This window comes from Sminthopsis crassicaudata, chromosome 3, assembly GCF_048593235.1.
Source record: "Sminthopsis crassicaudata isolate SCR6 chromosome 3, ASM4859323v1, whole genome shotgun sequence".
In the NCBI taxonomy this organism is placed as follows: Eukaryota; Metazoa; Chordata; class Mammalia; order Dasyuromorphia; family Dasyuridae; genus Sminthopsis; species Sminthopsis crassicaudata.
This window is the reverse complement of record NC_133619.1, coordinates 313,690,301-313,711,877: the sequence shown is the minus strand read 5'-3', so window position 1 is coordinate 313,711,877 and position 21,577 is coordinate 313,690,301. Positions and strand designations below refer to the sequence as shown.

Genomic DNA, 21,577 nt, shown 5'->3' with positions numbered 1-21,577 from the left:
CCCTGAAGTTATTACAAGTATTGTTATCTTTTGTACCCTGACCCAGGATGAGCTAAGATGTGTCTCTAAGTGGGGTGAGGAGAAGATAATTGCCAAGCAGGGTAAAGTAGTCAGGGTTCAAATTGCAAAGAGAGTATATGGATACTTGGTACCAGAATAACAAAATCAAAGGAGCTAAGATGTACAAGGTGACTGGTTGTTAGATCGGAGATTCAAAACAGGAATGGTCAAACAAGACTAAATAGAACATAGGAGGAAAATGCCAGCTGAAAGGCAAGTTTTGGGATGTAATGCCTCAATGATGTTGAAAGGGTTTATTGCTTCACTCATTTCTGGGACTATTTGCTGGTACAGACGTTCCAGCAAGAGAAGTTGACCTTATCCTTTGCATTCAAGGGCTCAGACCACCCAACAGAGAAAATGGTACCCAGGGATCTTGATGTAATTCTAGTCAGTGGAATGCTTATTTCCTATAGAGAGCAGCTGCCCTTGCTGTCATTACATTTAGATGCAGAAAGACAACCCTGCTTTATGTCTTGCTGAAAATACATCCTGCATCTGAAGAAAGCATCCAACAAGGTCACCAGCCAAAAGGTTCATCTTCTTCTGCCAAATGTGATGCCCTGTGCCATCATCTCTAATACCTCTGTGCTTAATTAGAAGGTTGTCAGCAAATGAGTAATGCATGTCCAGAGCTCCAAGATGGTCTCCTAAAAGCAGATAGAGAATAGCTACACATGTTTAAGAATGAGGAGGGTCAGAGGAGGAATTAGGTGAACAAGGGGAGTTAAGACAAAATTCCACAGTGGGAAGCAAGGTATCCCAGTCATCCCAATAACAAGAGGTATGGAACTGGAGATAAAATTTCAAGATTCAGTTTGTTCATTTTAGGGATAACTCTGTGAAATCACTTGTGAATGTCCAAGAAAAAAAATGCTCTTTAGTTAAATAAACATGAATAGAACAGTTCAGAAATATTAAACAGAATTAATGAGGTTTTTTGATAAAACCTCCAAAGGTAAGTTATCTGACTACTGTAGGTAACTCAGAGCACCTCCTGTTTGGAGCAAGTTCCATAATACCAGGACAAAGATAGTGGGCACTAATCTCTTATCAGAAAGACCCCTATGAGCTCTACTCACTTTTCAGCTTTGAATCCTTTTGTACCTGCAGTGCAATGGATGGTCTAGATTTCTGAGTCTTATTCAAGCAGCTGGAGGGGAAGGGGAAAATGCCCACATGCTTCCAAGCAAGTGATATTACCCCAACCTCTCTTGTGCCCAATACATGTTTTAAAACTCTAAGTTTTCTTTAATCCCTCCAACATCTCCCTTTAAGAGAGATGGAGCCATAAAATAGTATTCTAAGGCAATGTATGTTACATCTATAAAAGATTCCTTCTAGCCTTAAATTACTTGATAACAATAATAATTGATATTTATATGGGAACTTTACATAGTTTAACTTCTCTGACTTTTACAACAACTCAATGAGATAGATATTCCAAGAATGGTTATCCCATTAGGGGATAAATTGATAGAAATGGGGATGTTTAGTTTAGAGATATAGGGGAAGATATAAAAGTCATCTTTTTGCAAACTTTCCAAAAATAAGAAAGCCCATTCAGATTTTTGTGAAGCAGCAGAATGTTTTTCTACAAAAATCAGCATCTATATGATTCTGAAAAAATCCTATTAAAACATTTTCTTGGTTCTCAATCTTTGCCTTTGAAATTGTAGTTACTTCACTCATCCTTGATTTATTTGTTAATCCTAGTTTCCTTAATGAGAATCTTTCAGTTTTTCTCTTAACTTCTTTCTCTTTTACAAGGTTTTTTTTCTTCCCTTTTCTGGTAAATTATAGATTTTTCTCCAGTGTTCAATTTCAACTTTGCATTTCATATAGTACCTTGAAGAGCTTATCTACTTGCATTTTTTGGTTAATCTTTGTTGTATTAGTGATATTCTTAAAGGAGGGTAAGTTTTTGTCTAATTTGTGTCCCCAGTACTGGGAACATAGCAAGTATTTAATAAAAAAATAATGAGGATGATGGATGATTTTACTTAAATAAAATTAAAACTTTATGTACAAATCTGATAAAGCTAAGATTAAAAGAAAAATAACTGGGAAGAAAATATTTGTTGTAAGTTCCTCTAATAAAGATCTAATTTCCAATATATATTTCCACTCTTCATCTCTGGAGTTGTCACCTCTGTGTTAATAAGTGGAAAACATCATCATCCATTCATTTGTTACTGCACTGATCAGAATTTTAAACTCTTTTGTCTTTCTTTACAATGTTGAAATCATTACATAAATTGTGATCTTAGGTCTGATTACTTCACTCTATATCAATTCATATAAGACTTCATAAGTTTCTCTGAATGAATCACTCCTATCATTTTACAGGAAAAAATAGTCCATTGTTCTCATTTACCATAATTTTCTCATCATCCCCCTTAGTGAAGGGCATCCCCTTAGTTTTGAGTTCTTTGATATAAGAAAATGGTACTGCAATGAATATTTTTGTCGATTTGGGTTCTTTCCTTTTTTGATATTTTTGGGATATATGATTAATAGGATTTTGCAGGGTCAAAGGATATGTGAAGCTTAGCAACTTTGGGATATTGCTCCAAATTGTTTTCCAGAATGGCTAAACTAATTCACAGCATTTTTGTTTCCTGTTACACTCTCTATCTCTTGTTTCTTTGAGAATTCTGACTTTTTTCATATTTTAAAAATCATCTCATTCTCTCCTCTTGTTTAGGATGTGATTTTTTATATCTACATAATGTATTTACTTGCAAATTATTGTAGTATATGATGTGAGATCCTGGATTTAACGTAATTTCTGCCATACTGCTTTCCAGTTTTACAAGCCATTTTTGCCAAATGGCAAAAAGAAAGTCTTTTCTCCAGTAGTTTGGAGAGTTTGGGTCTATTTAATATGTTATGTTTGGTTGTTTCTAGATCTATCTCACTGGCAAATTTTTCATTTTTTAACTAGTACAATATGATTTTGATCTGAAAGCACACTTTGAGATATGGTACCATTAGGTTTCCTTACTTTACTTTCCTTACTTTCCTCCCACCTAACACATTATTTCCCTTGAGATTCTTAATTTTTTCTTCATATAAATGTTTTTGCTCTTAGTTATATACAGGAACATATTGGTACTTTGATTATGGAACTATCAAAGAAAAGTTTCATGTAGCAGACAGTGCTTGGGATAAACCTTATTGCTAATTTACATTTTTTCCCCTGGATGATTTTAAAGTTGTCAAAAGTGTTAGAGATTCTAGAAGATCATTAGGCTATTTGTCATAGGATCTTAGAGTTATTACAATAGACTAGGTCTTTAAACTGAAAATAATACAATGAAATTTATACAGATAGAAAGTTTACTTAATTTTTTCCCTGAGGCAATTGGAGTTAAGTGACTTGCCCAGGGTCACACAGCTAGGAAGTGTTAAGTGTCTGAGGTTAGACTTCAGGGCTAGTGCTCTATCCACTGCTCCACCTAGCTGTCCCAAGCTTACTTAATTTCAAAAAATAAATTGCTCTGGTACATGATGGTCAAGACATGACTAGATATTTGTTTTAGAAGCTCTGGGAGTTTTAGCATACTTTTAAGTTCATGAAAGGAATAATTTCCTCACAGTTAAAGGGATAAAAAGGTAGAATAGGACACTGAGAAATAGTGAGTTTTCCATTATTAAAATTTTCACTTAATGACTGGCTTATCATTTGAGGACATACAGCATAGGATAAAGCTTTTTAAACTGTAGGTCACAATCCCATATGGGGTTGCTTGAGATTGAAAAAAATCTGACAACTGTAAAAGGTATCCAATATTCCACCAAGATTTAATTCTTTATGTAAAAATAAACTCTCTTTAGTATGCAAATTTGTCTTCATCTTTAATAAGTAATAAGCTTTTATAAATACCAAAGAATTTTAATGAATTTCTTCATAATTTATTATTAGCAAGAGTTTGATATTTATTTTATATACCTATATACCTGGAGTTATATAAAAACTCTTGGGCAAAAAATTGTTTGGGAGTGGAAAATATTTAAGAAACTGGAATAGAGATTCTAGTTTAGATGCATTTGGACAGAATGACCTCTGAAGCCTTTTTTCACTCTGAAGATCTATGATAATGAGTTTAAACGAGTCTAAAATATCATCTGCATGAATAGGAATCCCTTCAAATAATAATCCTGAAAAATAGGCAACTAGGTTCTGCATAAAGAGACACATGCAAATTCCTAAAATAGTCTATTCCTCTTTGGAACTATTCACACTTAGTACTAGGAAAGTGATTAAAGAATCCCAAAACTGTCACATATTATGATATTAATATATTTATATGATTATACATTAATACATTGCTGTAATATATGCATTTTAATATGAATATCAATTACATTGTATATTCTATATACTTATTAATATATGCATGTATATTAATTTTTAATATTTGTTAATGCATTCATTTTTATAATATTTACATATTTAGATGTATTTTATATTTATTAATATAATTAGCAATGGTTATTAATATTTGTATGTGTATACATACATATGTATGTATATCATCTCCATTCATCTAAAAAAAAAAAATCTGTCAATAGATTAGCGTCTGGGATTTTTTTTGCCAATACCTCCCAAGGTGACCCATTTACATTTTATTACAATCAGTCTCTTATGACAGTGGAAACACCAAAGAAGCTATAATTATCACACAGTACATAAAAATGAATTTAGGTGATCAAAGCATAAAACTGGATACCTAAAAGAATAAGTGACTTAGCTAATGATTTAGAGGCTTCTTTTAAAAAGATGCAATAAAACATATATTATACATATTTGCAATATGTGTACATAGATATACAGATGGAAATTTGTGCATATACATGTGCACATATTTTATATGTATGCATATATTAATATTGTTCAGTTGTGTTTGGTTCTTCATGATTCCATTTGGGTTTTTCTTGGAAAAGACCCCTATCCTCTATCTACTGCAGCACCTAGCTGCTTTGTTGGGTCTTTAGTAAGGAATACTTATCTTCCTGAGTTCAAATATGACTCTAGATACTTCCTAACTATTGATTCTTGTTGCCTCAGTTTCCTCATCTATAAAATAAGCTGGAGAAGGAAATGGCAAACCACTCCAGGTACTTTTGCCTAAAGAAGCTAATAAAGTGACAGAATCAGACATGACAGAAAGAACTGGACAACAACATTAATATCATTTTTAATATGATATTTTGATTCTATAAAATGTTCCTTTGCACTTTAAGGTAATATGGTTCCATGTAACACACCCTATATGGTAATTTAGTAAGTAATCATCTAATCATCCAGAGGCCTAAAAATAAATGTACATGCAAGAAAATTAATACATATCTGTCCAATAAGAGAGTTCAAATTAAGGAAGCAAAAGTATTTGACAATTTATAGTTATCTTAATGCTGTTGAAAAGCAGGACTGCATACTAATTTTTTTTTATTTATAGATGTATGTAATAAGTAGTTTAAGTGAGTCATCCAAAGTCACACAGAAACTCTGGATCTTTGTGAATTTATCCATGTTTTGCAAAGGTACAGATGGTCAGTATAAAAAGGGAAAAAAAACCCCAAAGACTTTTCATTAAATATAGATGATTTTTTGCACTAGGGAACATTATTGGAATGTATAAGGGGCTAGAGATATGCATTTGTCAGGAAATATATCAATGAATGAGTTTAGCAATATGGGTGATGGATTCATATACCAGGCTCACATAATAAATAAACATGAGTGTTTTATACTTTTTAATGAGACAAGAATATCAAAAGGAAGTTTAGAATATGGCTAGGCTCAGCAGGTTTGAAGACATGTACTGACAAGCTTATTGAAGACCAAGAAATAATGCAGGGATTCTGAGAGATGTAGAGTAATCTTGATGAACATGTGTCAGAAAAATGAGGATTCTGAGGTCAACAATATTGGAAATTTTATTGTCAAAAGTGAATGTAGAATAGATATCAAAGTGGCAGCCGCCATTTGCAACCTTCTGCATTTGGAGTAGGGTATTCCTGTGAGCCAAAGAAGGCCCAATTAAAGCCTATAATTAAATGGGTTCAGAGTGCCTCCAAACACTCTGCTTCCCTACCTGGGCAACTTTCTTCCAACATCATATAAAATAGGAGGATTTCCTCCTAGAGCTGAGACTCTAAACATTTCTCATTCCTTCCTTTTCTGGCTCAGAAAATACCATCCACATGAACCTTTCCCTCTGGGTGACTTCTCCAAATCATATTCACAATGGTGGTTCAGGTCCCCAGAATGTTATGGAATATTACTGATCTGTAAGAAATGACCAGCAATATAATTTCAGAAAGACCTGGAGAGACTTATATGAACTGATGTTGAGTGAAATGAGCAGGACCAGGAGATCATTATAGACTTCAACAACAATACTATATGATGGTCAATTCTGATGGACGTGGCCATCTTCAACAATGAGAAGAAACAAATCAGCTCCAATAGAGCAGTAATGAACTGAACCAGGACACCCAGAGAAAGAACTCTGGGAAATGAGTATGAACCACTACATAGAATCCCCAGTCCCTCTATTTTTGTCCACCTGCATTTTTTATTTCCTTCACAGGTTAATTGTACACTATTTCAAAATCTGGATCTTTTGTGCAGCAAAATAACTGTATGGATATGTATACATATATTGTATTAAACATATACTTTAACATATTTAACATGTATTGGTCTACCTGCCATCTGGTGTAAAGGACTGAAACTCTGATGCACTGAGGTCAGACAGCCTAGCACTTAAGGCTAATTACCAATTGGACAATACTCTATTAACATATGGAAAATGGCCCTTCCCACTATTCTGTGCTGGTTCAATCCTTTGGTGTATACAGAGAATTGTAGGAGATATTAGCCGGTGGAATAAGACTAGCCAGAGTCACTTTTGGGCAATAGACAAAGAGGAGAGTGGTGGAGAGCCTGTGTCCATTTCCTTCCCTCCACCCTCTCCCCCAGATTGTAAAGACTGAGTTAGCACCCTAGATACCTTAGAATCAGCTGGAGTCAGGATAAGCAAAAGTCCTTGGTCTTTAGGGGTAGAAGTGAAGGATTCTTCCCTGGAGGGAGTGTAGGAGCGTGGAAAGGAAGACAAGCTGTACAGCTTTTTACTATGTTCCCAGCTTCCTCTCGGGAAGAATTCTCATGGTTTGAGACCCAATGAAATCTGGCAAATGGATGTGACCCACTATAATCTTTTCTTTCATCCAAGGGATAGTAGATACCTCTCCAGGAATTCACAAGTAAAGGCCGGAACTAGAGAATTGTTAAGTACCGACTTAGCACTTAGTAAGAACCTAATATCTCATTATCTCATTAGCACTTAGTAAGAACCTAACACCAGAAGACAGTAACTGTTACTCAGGGTATTAGACATAATCCTCCTTCAGTATGTTCTTTATAATTATCAATCATTTAGCTTTAATTAGCTTAGAGAAAGGGGCATTTCAAATGTGGTATAGTGAAAACAAAATACTGTCCTAAACCAAGATGTGCAGACTCATGCACATGCTCTCTAAAGAGAGTGGGTTGAAATCCAGATAGCTCATCTTATCAAAGGGTAACTTAGAATTTTTGATGAATGGCAGTTTTCTTCCCCCTTGATGAAATCCCGATGAAGTTTCCCTTACATGGGGGTAGTATTTTGTGGACTCTGAATGTCTGCCCCTTTTGTTGAGTTCTGAAGATGTTTTAGTTTGTTACATATTATCTCTCAACTCCCAAGACAGGTACTGCTATCAGCCACTGTTGTTCTGGGGACATAATGGGAAGTCCAAGTCTTCTAATCTTTGAAATTCTTAAGATCATTCCCTGTTCCATAGGTATAAAGGAGAAAACTCAATCATACCCTCCCCCGTCACTTTTTGAGCTTCTCTCTTCTGCTTATAAGCCCATGGATGAAAAAATTCTTGAACCTTGACTAATTCCCACTGCAATCGCTTCCATGATATTCATAGGCCCAAAGATATATTATTTTTCCTTTAACTAATCTGAATATGTGTACTGTGTATAGTCATCACCCAATTCTTAGAAGTACTTCCCTCTTCCCAAATTAATTAACAATGTGTTCACACCTTGTTTACACCTTTGATAGATTTAACAGAGGTGTCTAGGAATTCTTCACATCTAGTATATAAATGATATTTAATAGATAACAGGACTTTAAAAATCTTGTTAATTACACTAATTGAGGTTGTGGCTGTGAAACACTAATCTTAGAAACATTTGAAGTTATTTAAATGCAAGACTTATTTTACTATACTGTGAAGTAATTTCAGGGGATAAGCTGCATGAAAAATAATTGAGTTATAAAATAGTTATCCATTTCAGCTGGATTTGACTTAAGGAATCATTGATCTCTTCCAGGTCTTCAATATTTCATCCTGAGGCTGGTTGATTATTTTTTCCATCCTAAACCTTGAGTCATTCAATCCCTCTTGGCTAATACACTCCCAGTTTGCCCTCCAGGTTTAAGACTCTTAGTTCAATGATTAAATTGCTCTTTTCAGTCATCTGAAGCACTGAATTACAGAGTTGGAAGCCTTCTAAGAGGTAATCATCTGAAACAGCATCTTCTACAAAATCTGTTACAGTTGGCCAAATAACTTCTACTTGACCTCTCGTTGTATGACATTCACATTGCTTCCCTTTATTAGTACTAAAGAATTTCAATTTAAATATTTATGCTATCATTCATTATCATCCACATCTCTTCCTTCATTGAAAATTCTTTTCCTTACTACAATTTTGAAAGGTACACTATTTGTTTCTCTTTTAAGCTTTTTTAATGGTGCCAGCCTTTAATATTCAAGTTACATATCCATTTTGAACTTTTATAGGCAGTGGTATAAGATGCTCTTCTAAACCCACTTTCTAAAAGAATACTTTGTAGTCTTCCCAATAATTTTTGTCTCTTGGGGAATTCTTTCTTAAGCTAATTTCTTGAAGCTTGGGTTATTGACTTTGATTGCTCCTAATTCTTCATTATGTAGTTTATTTCCACTGATCTGCTTTTATATTTTTAATGAATCTCAAATAATTTTTACAATTGCTCTTTTATAAAGTGAGATCTGAAAGTTGTTACCTCTTTCTTACTACTTTTTTCCCATTATTTTTCTTGAGAGTCTAGACTTTTTGTTCTCTCACACAATTTTTGTTATCATTTTGTCTAGCTGTATGAAATATTCCTTGATAATTTGATTAGTTAAGCACTAAATTTGTAATTCAACTTAGGGAATATCTTCATTATTATTACATTGGAATGGCCCAACCATGAACCATCAATATTCTTCCAAATATTTTTATTCTTTTTTTAAAACAAAAATTAACTTTATGACTAAGTTGTACTTATTTTATATAAATGGTATTTATGTATATTATACTATTTATATTTATATAAAACATATATATGTGCATATTTACATATGTCTACATCTTTTTTTACTCAGTAAAATGTATGTTCCATGAAAATAATAACTGTTTAGTTTTTGTCCTTGTATCCTCCATACCCATCAGTGCTTGGAGCATACTGGGTACTTTGATAAATGCTTGTTGATTGATTGATTGACTACTTGATCCTAATTCTCTCTGGAAACAAACAGAAGTCTAAAACTTGTTTATTTTTTCTCAATTGTATTTTATTTTTCAAATTACATATAAAGATAGTTTTCAATAGTCATTTTTATAATATTTTGAATTCTAAATTTTTCTTCCTCTTCCCTTACCACCTCCCTCCCCAAGGTAGCAAGCAATCTGATATAGATTATACACATGCAATCATTTTAAATATATTTCCATATTAATAATGTCAGAACAAAGAGAAAAGAACCATGAGAAATGAAAAGCAAACAAACAAAAAAAAATTTGATCAGCTTTAGTCCCTATAGTTCTTTCTCTGAATGAGGATAGCATTTTCCATACAAAGTCTATTGGAATTGTTTAGGAAGTTAAGTCCATCACAATTGATTATCACAATAATCATGTTGTTACTATGTATATTGTTCTTCTAGTTTTGTTCATTTCATTCAGATGTTCATGTAAGTCTTTCTATGTTTTTTTTTTCTGAAATCAGCATGTTTTTAACTTTTTAGATAATCATAATATCCAATTACATTCATATACTATAACTTTATTCATCCGTTCCATAATTGATAGATTTCTATTCAATTTTCAATTCCTTGCATCCACAAGAAGAGCTGCTACAAATATTTTTGCACATGTGGCTCCTTTCCTCTCTTTTATTATCTCTTTAGAATCAGACCCAGTAGAAACACTGCTGGATGAAAGGGTATGCACAGTTTTATAGCTCTTTAGGCATAGTTCCAAATTGCTCTCCAGAATGGTTGGATCATTTCACAACTCTAAGAACAATTCAAAGGTCCCAATTTTCCCATAAATCCTCCAACCTTTATCAGTATTTTTCCTGTCATCTTAGTCAATCTGAGAGGTATGCAGTGGTATCTCAGAGTTGTTTTAATTTGCATTTCTCTAATTAATAATGATTTAGAGCATTTTTTCATATGACTACAAATGGCTTTAATTCCTTCATTTGAAAATTGTCTGTTCATAGCCTTTGACCATTTATCAATTAGGAAATTACTTGTATTCTTCTATATTTGACTCATTTCCTATATATATTATAGATATAAGAATTTTATCCGAAACATTGACAACATTTTTTCCCAGACTTTCTGCTTCCCTTCTAATCTTGACTGTATTGGTTTTATTTTTATACTTTTTAATTTAATATAATCAAAATGATTCATTTTGTATTTTACAATGTTTTCTATTTCTTGTTTGGTCATAAATTCCTCCCTTCATCAAAGATCTGACAGGTAAACTATCCCTTGCTCTCCTAAATTGCTTATAGTATCATCTTTTATGTCTAAATCATAAACCCATTTCAAATTGGCTAATCTTCCTTATGATAACTTTACAAATATTTAAAGACAATGATTTTGTCCCTCTATTTCATAGGGAGCTGCAAAACACAATATGTAAAGTTGGTCCCCCATGTACTAACACAAGATGAAAAAACAAATTCTATTAAATATTGTTACACAATGATCACCAGTAAATGATTTTTCATTTCATTGAAGAAATTGTGATACATATGTACTTGCCCTGCCCATAATCTAGAAACTGAAAACAAGATAAATTTAGTATGGAAGTAAAATGATATTAATGATTTCTGAAGACAAATTAGCTTCCCAAAACACTGCTTTCTGAAAATAACAAAAATATTTCCTTTTTCTTCTCAAAAGGTATTTTCCCCTCACCTTTGTCATTTTATATCCCATTTCTCAAAACTTAGCTCCTCCATTTGAGAAAGCATTCACATTAGCTGTAGTCAATTCAAACCTAGCCCAGCCATTTCTCAGATAATTTCTCTGCCTTACCTCCTACATGGTCTTCCCTGACCTCAATCTCATTTTTCAACTACATTTTACCATTGTGTTCTCATTAGAATGTAAACTCCTTGAGGACAGGGATTATCTGGATTTTTGCTAATCTTTGTATTCACAGTGATTAATACAGGTGCCTAGCACATAGTCATACAAACTTTTTCTGATCTCTTTTACAGAAGCATCAGAAAACATTTTAATGGCCACAAAATAGAGGGTTTCTTCAAAAAGTCTGTGGAAGGGGAGAAAAAAATTTTTTTTTCTAAAGCATATTCTCTATTTCCTCTGAATTGGCCATTGAAATGGCCACTTTCTGAAAAGCCCTGAATATTAACGTGTGTAGCAACCCAGAAAGAATTATTACCTCTTTTACCAAAGTCTTACTCTAATGTTACATCTCAGTAGGAAGGATGACCTAGGGATTTTAAAAGCAACAAAATACAAGCTCTGACACATTCTACTCATGGTGACCCAGAAATGTCCATTATCCCACAAATACCTTCATTATACTTAGAAAGACTAAGCATGAAAGGGTTGAACACTGAGTAATAAATAAGGGTTTCTTTGCCACAATTTATGAAGACCAACTACAAGGATAGAAAAGGATTGTAATCTGCATCAATGAAATGAATACTTACACTACTGATATAGGGTAATAAAATTATCGACCTTTTAAAATATTCTTTCCCAGAATAGAGCTTTTAAAACTTTTTCTATTTATGAACCCTTTTTGCTTGAGAAATTTTTATACAACCCTAAGTATATAGGTACGTAAAATAGGTACACAAATCAAAAATTTACTGATAACAAATCATAAAAATTTACTTTAAAACAATTATTTGATATATATGTATAATTTTACCATTATTAAAGATGAAAGCAAATTTGAATACTAATGAAATGGATGTAGGTGTTCATTTTTATATAAAGAATAAAATATTGGTGGCTTAACTGATACTTTTTACTGTTGCCATATATTTTACAACCTCCATGTTCACTTACATGACCCCAGATGGGAATGTGATCAACAATTTAAGAAGTTTTGGTCTAAAATCTTCCCACTTAGTTACATTACCTTGATCTAAACTTTCCCCTTTATAGAAAAGCAATCAGAAAAGCTCTATGCTCAGGTTCCAAAAAATGAATGCATTTGAATTTTCAATTTTAACTTCAGGCATTTTAATTACTAAAGGTCTCTTATGTTCCAAGGACTCTACTAGTAATTGGTGATTTATCAGAAAGAAACAATTTTTGCCCTCAAGAAACTTACATTCCAATGGGTAGAGACAACACACAAAGGAAAAAGGAATCATAGGGATAATGACTGGAACCTCAGGAAATTAATTGACATTCTTTCCTAATAGCTATTTTTTTATTACTACATCCAAAGTCAAAAAAGGAAATGGAGTTGGATCATGGGTTATATATGTAGCAACAAGGCACATAGTAAGATATTCCAGGAAGATGTAATATGAAATATAGTCTTGGGCTAGCCATACATAGAGGGAGCCAGCCAGATGGTGCCATAGTGGATAGAGTGCTGGAATATAGATTCAGGAAGACTTCTTCCTGAATTCAAATCCAGCTAAAACACTTAGAAGTTATATGACCCTGAAGTAGTCACTTAACTATATTTACCTTGTTTCCTCACCCATAAAATAAGCTGGAGAAGGAAATGGCAACCCACTTCAGTATCTTTGCCAAGAAAATCCCAAATGGGTCACTGAAAGTCAGATATGATTGAGAAAAACAACTCAGCAACAATAAGATATGGTGAATTTGGCAAGTTTAAATTCATTCATTCATCAGACATCATTCAGGCCCAGTCCAGAATTCTAAAATGAAATAAATTCACTCCTCCCAGGAAGAAAGTCATGGTCCCTAGGTGTTGTGCCACAGTTTTCTTTTATTGTCCTGCCTCAGTTTCTCTAATTGCCCTGCCTCAGTTTCCCTAAATTGTTTTGGTAAGTTCCTTGAATTGCTCTGCTTCAATCCCCCTGGTTGCAGCCCTCCTTTTCTGCTCATTAGAACTGAAATAATTAGGGCTGTGGAGATCTGGCATTCCAAAAGATAAAACTCCAGATGTCCTATCTCAGATACCTAATTGGTATCTCTAAGTCCCAGAGTTCCTGGCTTTAGTTGGACACCTCCTAAGTCCTCCCAATTTGTAAGAATTTATGGTCCTACCCCCCAATCTGTCACAACCGGATTGATGGTCCCTTTCTGGGAATTCCCTAGCTCTCAGTGTTCTGACTCCTCCTCTGCCTTGGTTTACCCCAGCTTAGAGCCACATGTGTGTGTGTGTGTGTGTTTGTGTGTATACATACATACATATATATATATATATATATATATTTCATGGAAAACTCACATTTGCTGCCGGACGCTTTGAGAGATCAGCCCTGGGGGGCAACATGTCCCCAGCGCAATCTCTCCCTCTCAAACAAAATATTAAAAACTCTCTAATCTCTATCTTGCCTCAGTTTCTCATAGGAACTGGTCTCAAAGGTTACAGATGTGAAGGTGAAGGGAGCAGCAAAAAAAGCAGATACCAAAATATTCGGAGGGATACAAAGAGAATTGAGGAGACAATCCTAATTAAACATCTCTCCCCCTTATCTCTCTAAAGGAGTAACATATTGTCAAATAAAGGGAAAGGATAATAGGGATAGGAAGGGGACCTGTGAGTTCATTAATATACAGAGCTACCACTGAGGAATTTCCTCAATCAAGGATAGGCCAACATATTTTCTGCTACTTTTTGTCTTAAAGACCTGTCCACAGAACAGAGACATTGTGATTTGCCCAAGGTTACATATCTAGAATGTATATAAGATGGGATTTGAACCAAATCCTTTCTAGCTTCTAACCTAGCTTTCTTTCCATTGTTCTTGAAAAGAACAATATGATCTCTATGGCCCCCCTTCAAAAAAAAAAAAGGTAAATAAAGGAAATCATTTGACTGGAAATGTCACAAAAATACTTGATACCGAAGAAATGAATAAGAAAAAAATTAACCCAATAAATAAACAATAAAGGCAAAATCTCCAAAAGGAAATGCCTCAATAACAACTAGACACCAAGAAAAATTAATGGACCAATATTAGGAACTTTCAGAATAGTAATAAAATGCAAGAGATATAAATAAAGTTCTGGCTTCTTTAAAAATGGATACAACAATATTCAGAGAATACAAAAGAATAAACGTGAAACTAAACAGCTTGTAAAATTTTGTTGAAATTTGTAATAAATCAGTAGGGTCTAAGAATGGTGTAGATAGAACCCAAAAAATATAGATGGCAAGATTTTCATGTTCTCAAAACTTTTCATAGTATCCCTGTTTTCATCCATTCCTTCCATCTTCCCTAACGTTTTAAAGCTTTCTGACATGTACAGCTAAAACCCAATTTTATATTATAATTACTCAAGCAGGATGGGATTGCTCCAAATAAAATTACTCCAGTTAGTATTTAAAATTTTTTTTAATTTAGTTAGTCAATTATTCTTAGCTCCATATTTAGTTAGCTCTATACTCTTAAATATCATTTCTATTCTGATATAAGTCTTATAGCTCCATGTTCACTTTGATATTCATGAAGACAGAATATAATTTAGTTTTATTCATTGATCCATACTTGTGAGTCCATTTTATTTTGGGGACCTTGGAATCCATTCCCCCTTAAAAAAAATCTCCAAAGTTCCCTATGTTCAGAGTTTAAGCTGGAAATCTTAAAAACCTTTCAGAGCCAAGGGATGACTGCTTCAGATGAAATTAGATAGGTGTACTTAAAGAAAAAAAAAGTATATCAATTCATTAACCTGGTATTTGAAGCTTCTTTCACCAAACAGTAGTGTGGTGACCCGAAGACCTTTATTTGATTTCCCTTTCATTCCCCAAAATGAGACTATCCCATGAATATAATATTATTTTTTGTCATTCTTTTCCTCTTTTGTTCCTTAACCGCTGGAATATAGTAAGCACCACATAAAGTAATGGAGAAAAATCTTCCTTCCCCTTTCTTCTTTAGCAAGCTGAAATCCATGTTCATAGCCTGTATTCTTTTGTCTCCTTGCCATGTGCTTTTCTTCCTGGGTTCTTGCGGGGAATGGACTGTGAAGTAGCACACTCGGAGAGTTTTACTTACATGAATAGGATAAAAGGTAAACATTTTGTGTTGAAATGAGACAGATAAACACAAAGAGATACAAAGATGGAGAGAGATTAATGACTTGCCCATAATACACAGCAGCTACATATCAGAGAAGGTCTTCCTGATGCCAAGTCCAACACTCTATCCACTAAATAACACTGATCATTTCAAAACATTTTTTCAGAATCTTTTCTTTATTTCCTTATTTCTTGATTTTCCATATTTCCTCATCCTTCATGCTCATTTCCTTATGTCTTTATTGCTATCACAGATACTTTGGTGTGAAGAATTGCTTGCAGGTTAGTGGAATGGTCTCTGATCATGAAGGGAAAATTCATAAATAAAATCTCAGAGGGAACTGATACCCTTCAAAAATACTTTATGGAATAAAGCCTGTTAATTTCATAGCAACAAAAAAGATTTGTTTTCCATGCTTTCTCTCTGTGGTACAGTGACTTAATTGTGCAGTCAGACCAAAGTTAATACAACATAAGTAAACAGTTTTGTGAAAGTAAAGAGGAGAAAAATCTTTTGTTTCATAATAGCTTTAAAAATATGTAAAATCCTTCAAAAGTTAATTACAGTGTAACACTACCATAGCTCATAAAACTATACTGATGATTCATATTTTTGTTGAGTTCAAGACCAAAAGATTTTACAGAAATCAGAGAGAAAACTTAATTATACAGATGGAAATAGACAAGCTAAAAAATAAAGAACAATGATTTAATCTGGCGAAAACTTTTTTTTTCTTTTGGTAAAGTTCTTTTCTTGTCTTACAGAATATAACCATTGAAGCATCATACTAGAAACAAAGGACATATGAAGATTAAAAAAAAAGAAGAAGAAGAGAAATAAAAGTAAAAAAAGGCCAAATCAAATGAAAGAATTGTCAGAGGGCATTTGCTGATATCTTGTTGATTTATGTTTGTGTTAGAAAAAAAGGAGAAAAGAGTGTTAACTTTTACATAAGATATTCAAGCTTTTTAATTTTCTGGAGGAAAAATCAAAGATTATTCCAATTTGCTCCCTACCCCTTCCTCACAACTCTAACCAAGCATATGTGAAAAAACAGAAATTTAGATGCAACTTTATGGAGTGTAGTTGTCGATGCATATGGCTTGGCTTGGCCCATTGTGTGAAGCTCCATTTTGTGTCACTTACATATCCTAAATATTTCTGCCAGGGGCATTATGGAGTTTATCAGTACTTACTCATCCTAATCTAAATATCAGTATAGTTTGGGGATACTGACACTGAAGGAGCAATTCAAACATTTTAAGACACAGATTTGAGGGTTTCTTTGCTGGAAGAATACATCCATAGGTTTCATTCTTTTTTTTTTTTTTTAGTCTTCAAATATTTACAGTTAAGATGTATTTTGGATCTTATCTTCTTGAGAGGCATTGAGCTGTCCATGGAATCAGGAAGGCTTAGGTACAAGTCTTAAAACATATTGGTTTGTATGTCCAAGGGCAAGTTAGTTAATCACTCAATGTCCCTATGCATGAATCTCAAAAACTACATAATGTGGTTCTTCATTGATAGAAGCTCTTCATCAAGAAGTTCCTTTATCAATGAAATCTCATATTTTAAATACTGCCATCACCACCATCACTACCATCTCCGCCACCATCACTATCACACACACACACACACACACACACACACACACACACACACACACACACACACACACATTTCCTTTAAAAGAAAAAAATATTGGGACTATTCTAAATCTGGGCAAACATGGGTAACTATGAACCTATAGTGGGCGTAGCCCCTTTAAGAATCCTTGTCTGACTACTTTTGGGACAAGATATTCCTAGGGGGAAAGATCTGTATCTTAGCCAGTTTGGGCTGTACCCAGCCCCCAGCTGGCCTGGGTTTTCAGCCCCCTTTGATATAAGATCTGGTCAGAACTAGTTTGGGCTTGCACCCAGCCCCCCCCAACCAGATCTGAGCTGGCTTGGATAACCCAACCCCCAGCTATCTGAAAAGCCCGCCAAAAATCAGGAATCTGTCCCTTACTTCTTCAAGCAGATAAAAAGAGCAAATCTAGAATCATCTTTGGTCAGAGATTTGAAAGATGCCAGCCAAGGTGCTTGCATCAGAGATTTCTGTCCCCGCTGCTTTCAGCGTATATCTTCCTCTATCTAATGCCTTTTACTAACCAGACCTTAACCTTGCTTCCAAACCTGGCAATAAACATCTTTTACCCATTTAGGTTTTCGGCCTGTAAATTCATTTACAGGGGACTCTCGCCACCACTAGACTTGATTTAACTTTGTATCCTTGCGCCAAATCCTAAGGGGGTTGCAGGGGAGCTCCCTGTACCCCGAATCCTGCCACTAGACCTCAGTTAATCCTATTGAGGTATATACCTTCTCATTAGGTATTTACCTCATCATTTTGAGGTTCCTTCATCAAACCTCATCAAACCCATGCTTATGTTTAAGGTATCTTTATTTACTCTTTATGGTAGCATATTTTGTCTCTATTCTTATCTAGCCCTTAGTTATTGAATGGGCATTGCCTCAGACAAACTGAGACCTGGAAAAGAACTTAATTTAGAAAGGCCACAGTCGACCACTTCATCCCAGATCATCATCAATTGTCTTGACTTTTGTCAATGATTATGGAGAATAGAGTAAGACTAGCACCTGTGCAGTTTTGCTTCATTGAAATCCAATTCACATACAAATCAAAACATCACCTAATAGTCCTCTTTGAGAATGAAGAATGAACAATAATCACAGCATCTATGATTTTAAAAGAGCCTGGAGAGTCTGTATGATCTGTTCCCCCCCAAAAAAGAAGTGACCATTCTCCTACTGGAAAGAAACCACATAGAAACAACAGTTCAGCAGAGATCCATCAGATGACAAAGAAAATGTAACAGAAGATAGAAGGGTAAAGAAAACAAACCATCAAATGACATTAGCAATTCTATGGGAAATTAAATAGCAGCCCCAGAGGCAGAAAAGTGGTTCCCTCACAGGATTCAGTGTTGGGATCATAGTTGTCTGGGTCTTATACAATTTCTCAATGGGAATCTATAGGAGAGTATGGTAATCTGGCCTTATTATTCTGTTAATTAAATGACTTTGTTTTGAATTAATGTATACTCTAGTTGGGTCTTATTTTTTAAAAAAGAGACATTGGATGGGGACTCATTAGCAAAAATTTTGAATAGATGCCAACCATATATCTTGATCCTGGACCTTGCTTTCAGGAGGTCATGGCTGTATAATGGAATTGGCTATATAAACTCTTTCATCATCCCACATCTTCAGCAAAATTAAAAACTTTCTAAGAAGTCTTATCTCCATCAAAAGTACAGATCTACCCTTGTAAGTCTTATGATTAAAGTGGGTATTGTATTAACTAGGAACCAAATAATACAAATAATGAATCCCATGAAGTAGTCACATTATTTGAAATTATACTATATATTCCTATTGAAATAGAACCTGTTATGATATCTACAAAATTACAACTTTTCAATAGTATGGATTTGAATACTGTGCATTTACTTAAAGGGAATTCATTATTCGCATTAATTGAAATCTAACTGTAATTGCAGCCTCCCTAATCTTTTGTGTTTTTTCTCATTACTATTAGATATTCACATTAATTTGTTGTTACAGGAATTCTGGGTTTTTTTTTTTTAAGTTCCCTATGTGATAAATATAGCCCTAAACCCACCAACTGTATTAATGCATTTTTTGGAACCAGACTGGTTTTTCAGTAAGACCCATTAAGTAAGACCCAACTTAGCCTAAAAATGTATGTCATCCTTTCCAATATAACCATAAACTAAAAGCAGGTATATGCAGAAAAAGACATAAAATATACATCCCATTTTTCTAGTAAGCACGAAAAGGGAAAACTCTGTAGTCAAAAATCTTATCTAGAGAAGACAAGACTAAATGAGATTCTTGAGCTCTAGGGAAGAAAATATTAATGACAGATAGATCAGAGGTGACACAAAAAGGGAGAAAGATGCTAAAAAAATATTTTGACTTTATACTTGTGCCTAGGACTAGCCCTTCCTAGAATGACAGTCATAGGCTCTAAATAATAGTCTAAAGAATAGAATTTCATTTCTTTGACATATAGCGTCCCAACATCTCATCTAGAGAATGAGGTCTGACAGTACATTCATTTTATAGTTCCTAACCTAATCCTTAAAGCAGTTTAGTTGGCTTCTAAGTGAACTCTGTCTTCTAATTGTAAGTTATTGGACATTCCCCCACTCTTATTAAGCTAGTTCTTCTTAGACAAAGCCAATTAGATTATAAAGCAACTTGAGAGACAGTGGAGCACAGAGGGAAAAGTACTGAACCCACACAATATTCCTACATATGCAAGGATAGGATTTAAAGTGGAAAGGAACTTTAGAGATCCTTTTACAAATGAGGAAACTGAGCAACAAAGTTTCTTTCTTATCTTTGCACCAGTAGTAAGGAGCAAATGTGACAATTTCCTATGACTAAGAATTTAGTCCTCTGGATCATACCACCTCATGAGTTGTGCTTTGGAACAAATTAATCAGATTAAGTTTTTTAGGGTGCCTGAATTCTCCTGAAAATTTGTTCTGGTTCTATAAAATAATACTGACTCTTGCTTAGTCATTTTCAGTCATTTCAGTCATATCTGATTCTCTCTGATCCCATGTTTTAGGACAAAGATTTTTTTCTTGGACAAGATACTGGAGTGGTTCGCCATTTCCTTCTTCAGCTCATTTTGCAGAGGAGGAAACTGAGGCAAACAGGGTAAAGTGACTTTTCCAAGGTCACGTAGCTAACAAGTGTCTAAGGGCAGATTTGAACTCTTCCAAACTCCAGACCCCCTCCAGTGCACTATAGCACTACCTAGCCTTCCCACTTGTACTGATTACTGAAGCTCAGCCATCTATTAGTTGATGTAATATTCCCAAGACCCTAAACTATTCCAGTTTGTTTTCTGAAGCATGGTTCATCAACTTGTTGCATGGACCTGTTGACTATTTCCTGGTCATATTGTTAGAAGTAATCAGTATTCTTTAAACTAGGAAAAAGCAAATCCAGTCAGTGTTAATTTATTGTTATTGTTATTATTCCAATCCCATCGTTACATTCTAAACTATTAACATGCAACCTTTTTTTTTTTTTAAGGATGTGGTAAAAACTGAACAAAGATGCAGGTGTCAAAACAAAACAACGTTAGGTTCAGGCCACATCTAACATCCTGTGACTTTCTACACCAGACATTTTTATCTGGATGCAATCAAAATCCTTTTTTCATTACTATGTTATGCAGTAAATGATGTCTCTTCCTCACAATTCATAGGAAGTGACAACTATAGGTTCCTTAGCAACATTTCTGCCCTCTGTTAAAGAAGCACTGGAGTGGAGCAAATATCAAAAGTGTACAGGAGATGGAACATATCTCTACCTCCTTGGTTCAAATCTCACTTTTGACACTTACTAGTAAAACCATTGTGAATTGTTCTCCCTCTCTTCTTTCTACTTTAAATCCTATCCTTGCATATGTAGGAATATTGTGTGGGTTCAGTACTTTTCCCTCTGTACTCCACTATCTCTCAAGTTGCTTTATAATCTAATTGTCTTTGTCTAAGAAGAACTAGCTTAATAAGAGTGGGGGAATGTCCAATAACTTACAATTAGAAGACAGAGTTCACTTAGAAGTTAAATTCAAATCCTACGTCTGACACTTACTACCAATATGTCCTGAAACAAATAGTTTTCTCTCTGGGTCTTAGTTTCCTTAGCTGTACAATTGGGAGGCAGGGAGTGGGAAGTATTAGTTAGCATCCTAAATCCCTTGTGGTCCTGAGTCCAGGAGGCTAGGATCCTATGGCCTTACAGAGTGTTTATGGAGCCCAAATAATAGAATGTAAAGTTTTGCAAATCTTGATGTGA

The 21,577-nt window shown here is 34.3% G+C and overlaps 1 protein-coding gene across 1 annotated transcript in view; it reads right to left on the bottom strand.

Moving 5' to 3' along the window:
* TRAT1 (T cell receptor associated transmembrane adaptor 1) overlaps positions 1-21,577 on the bottom strand; it is an 89,543-nt gene that overhangs the window by 57,026 nt on the left and 10,940 nt on the right. The gene's annotated exons all lie outside the window — the stretch shown is intronic.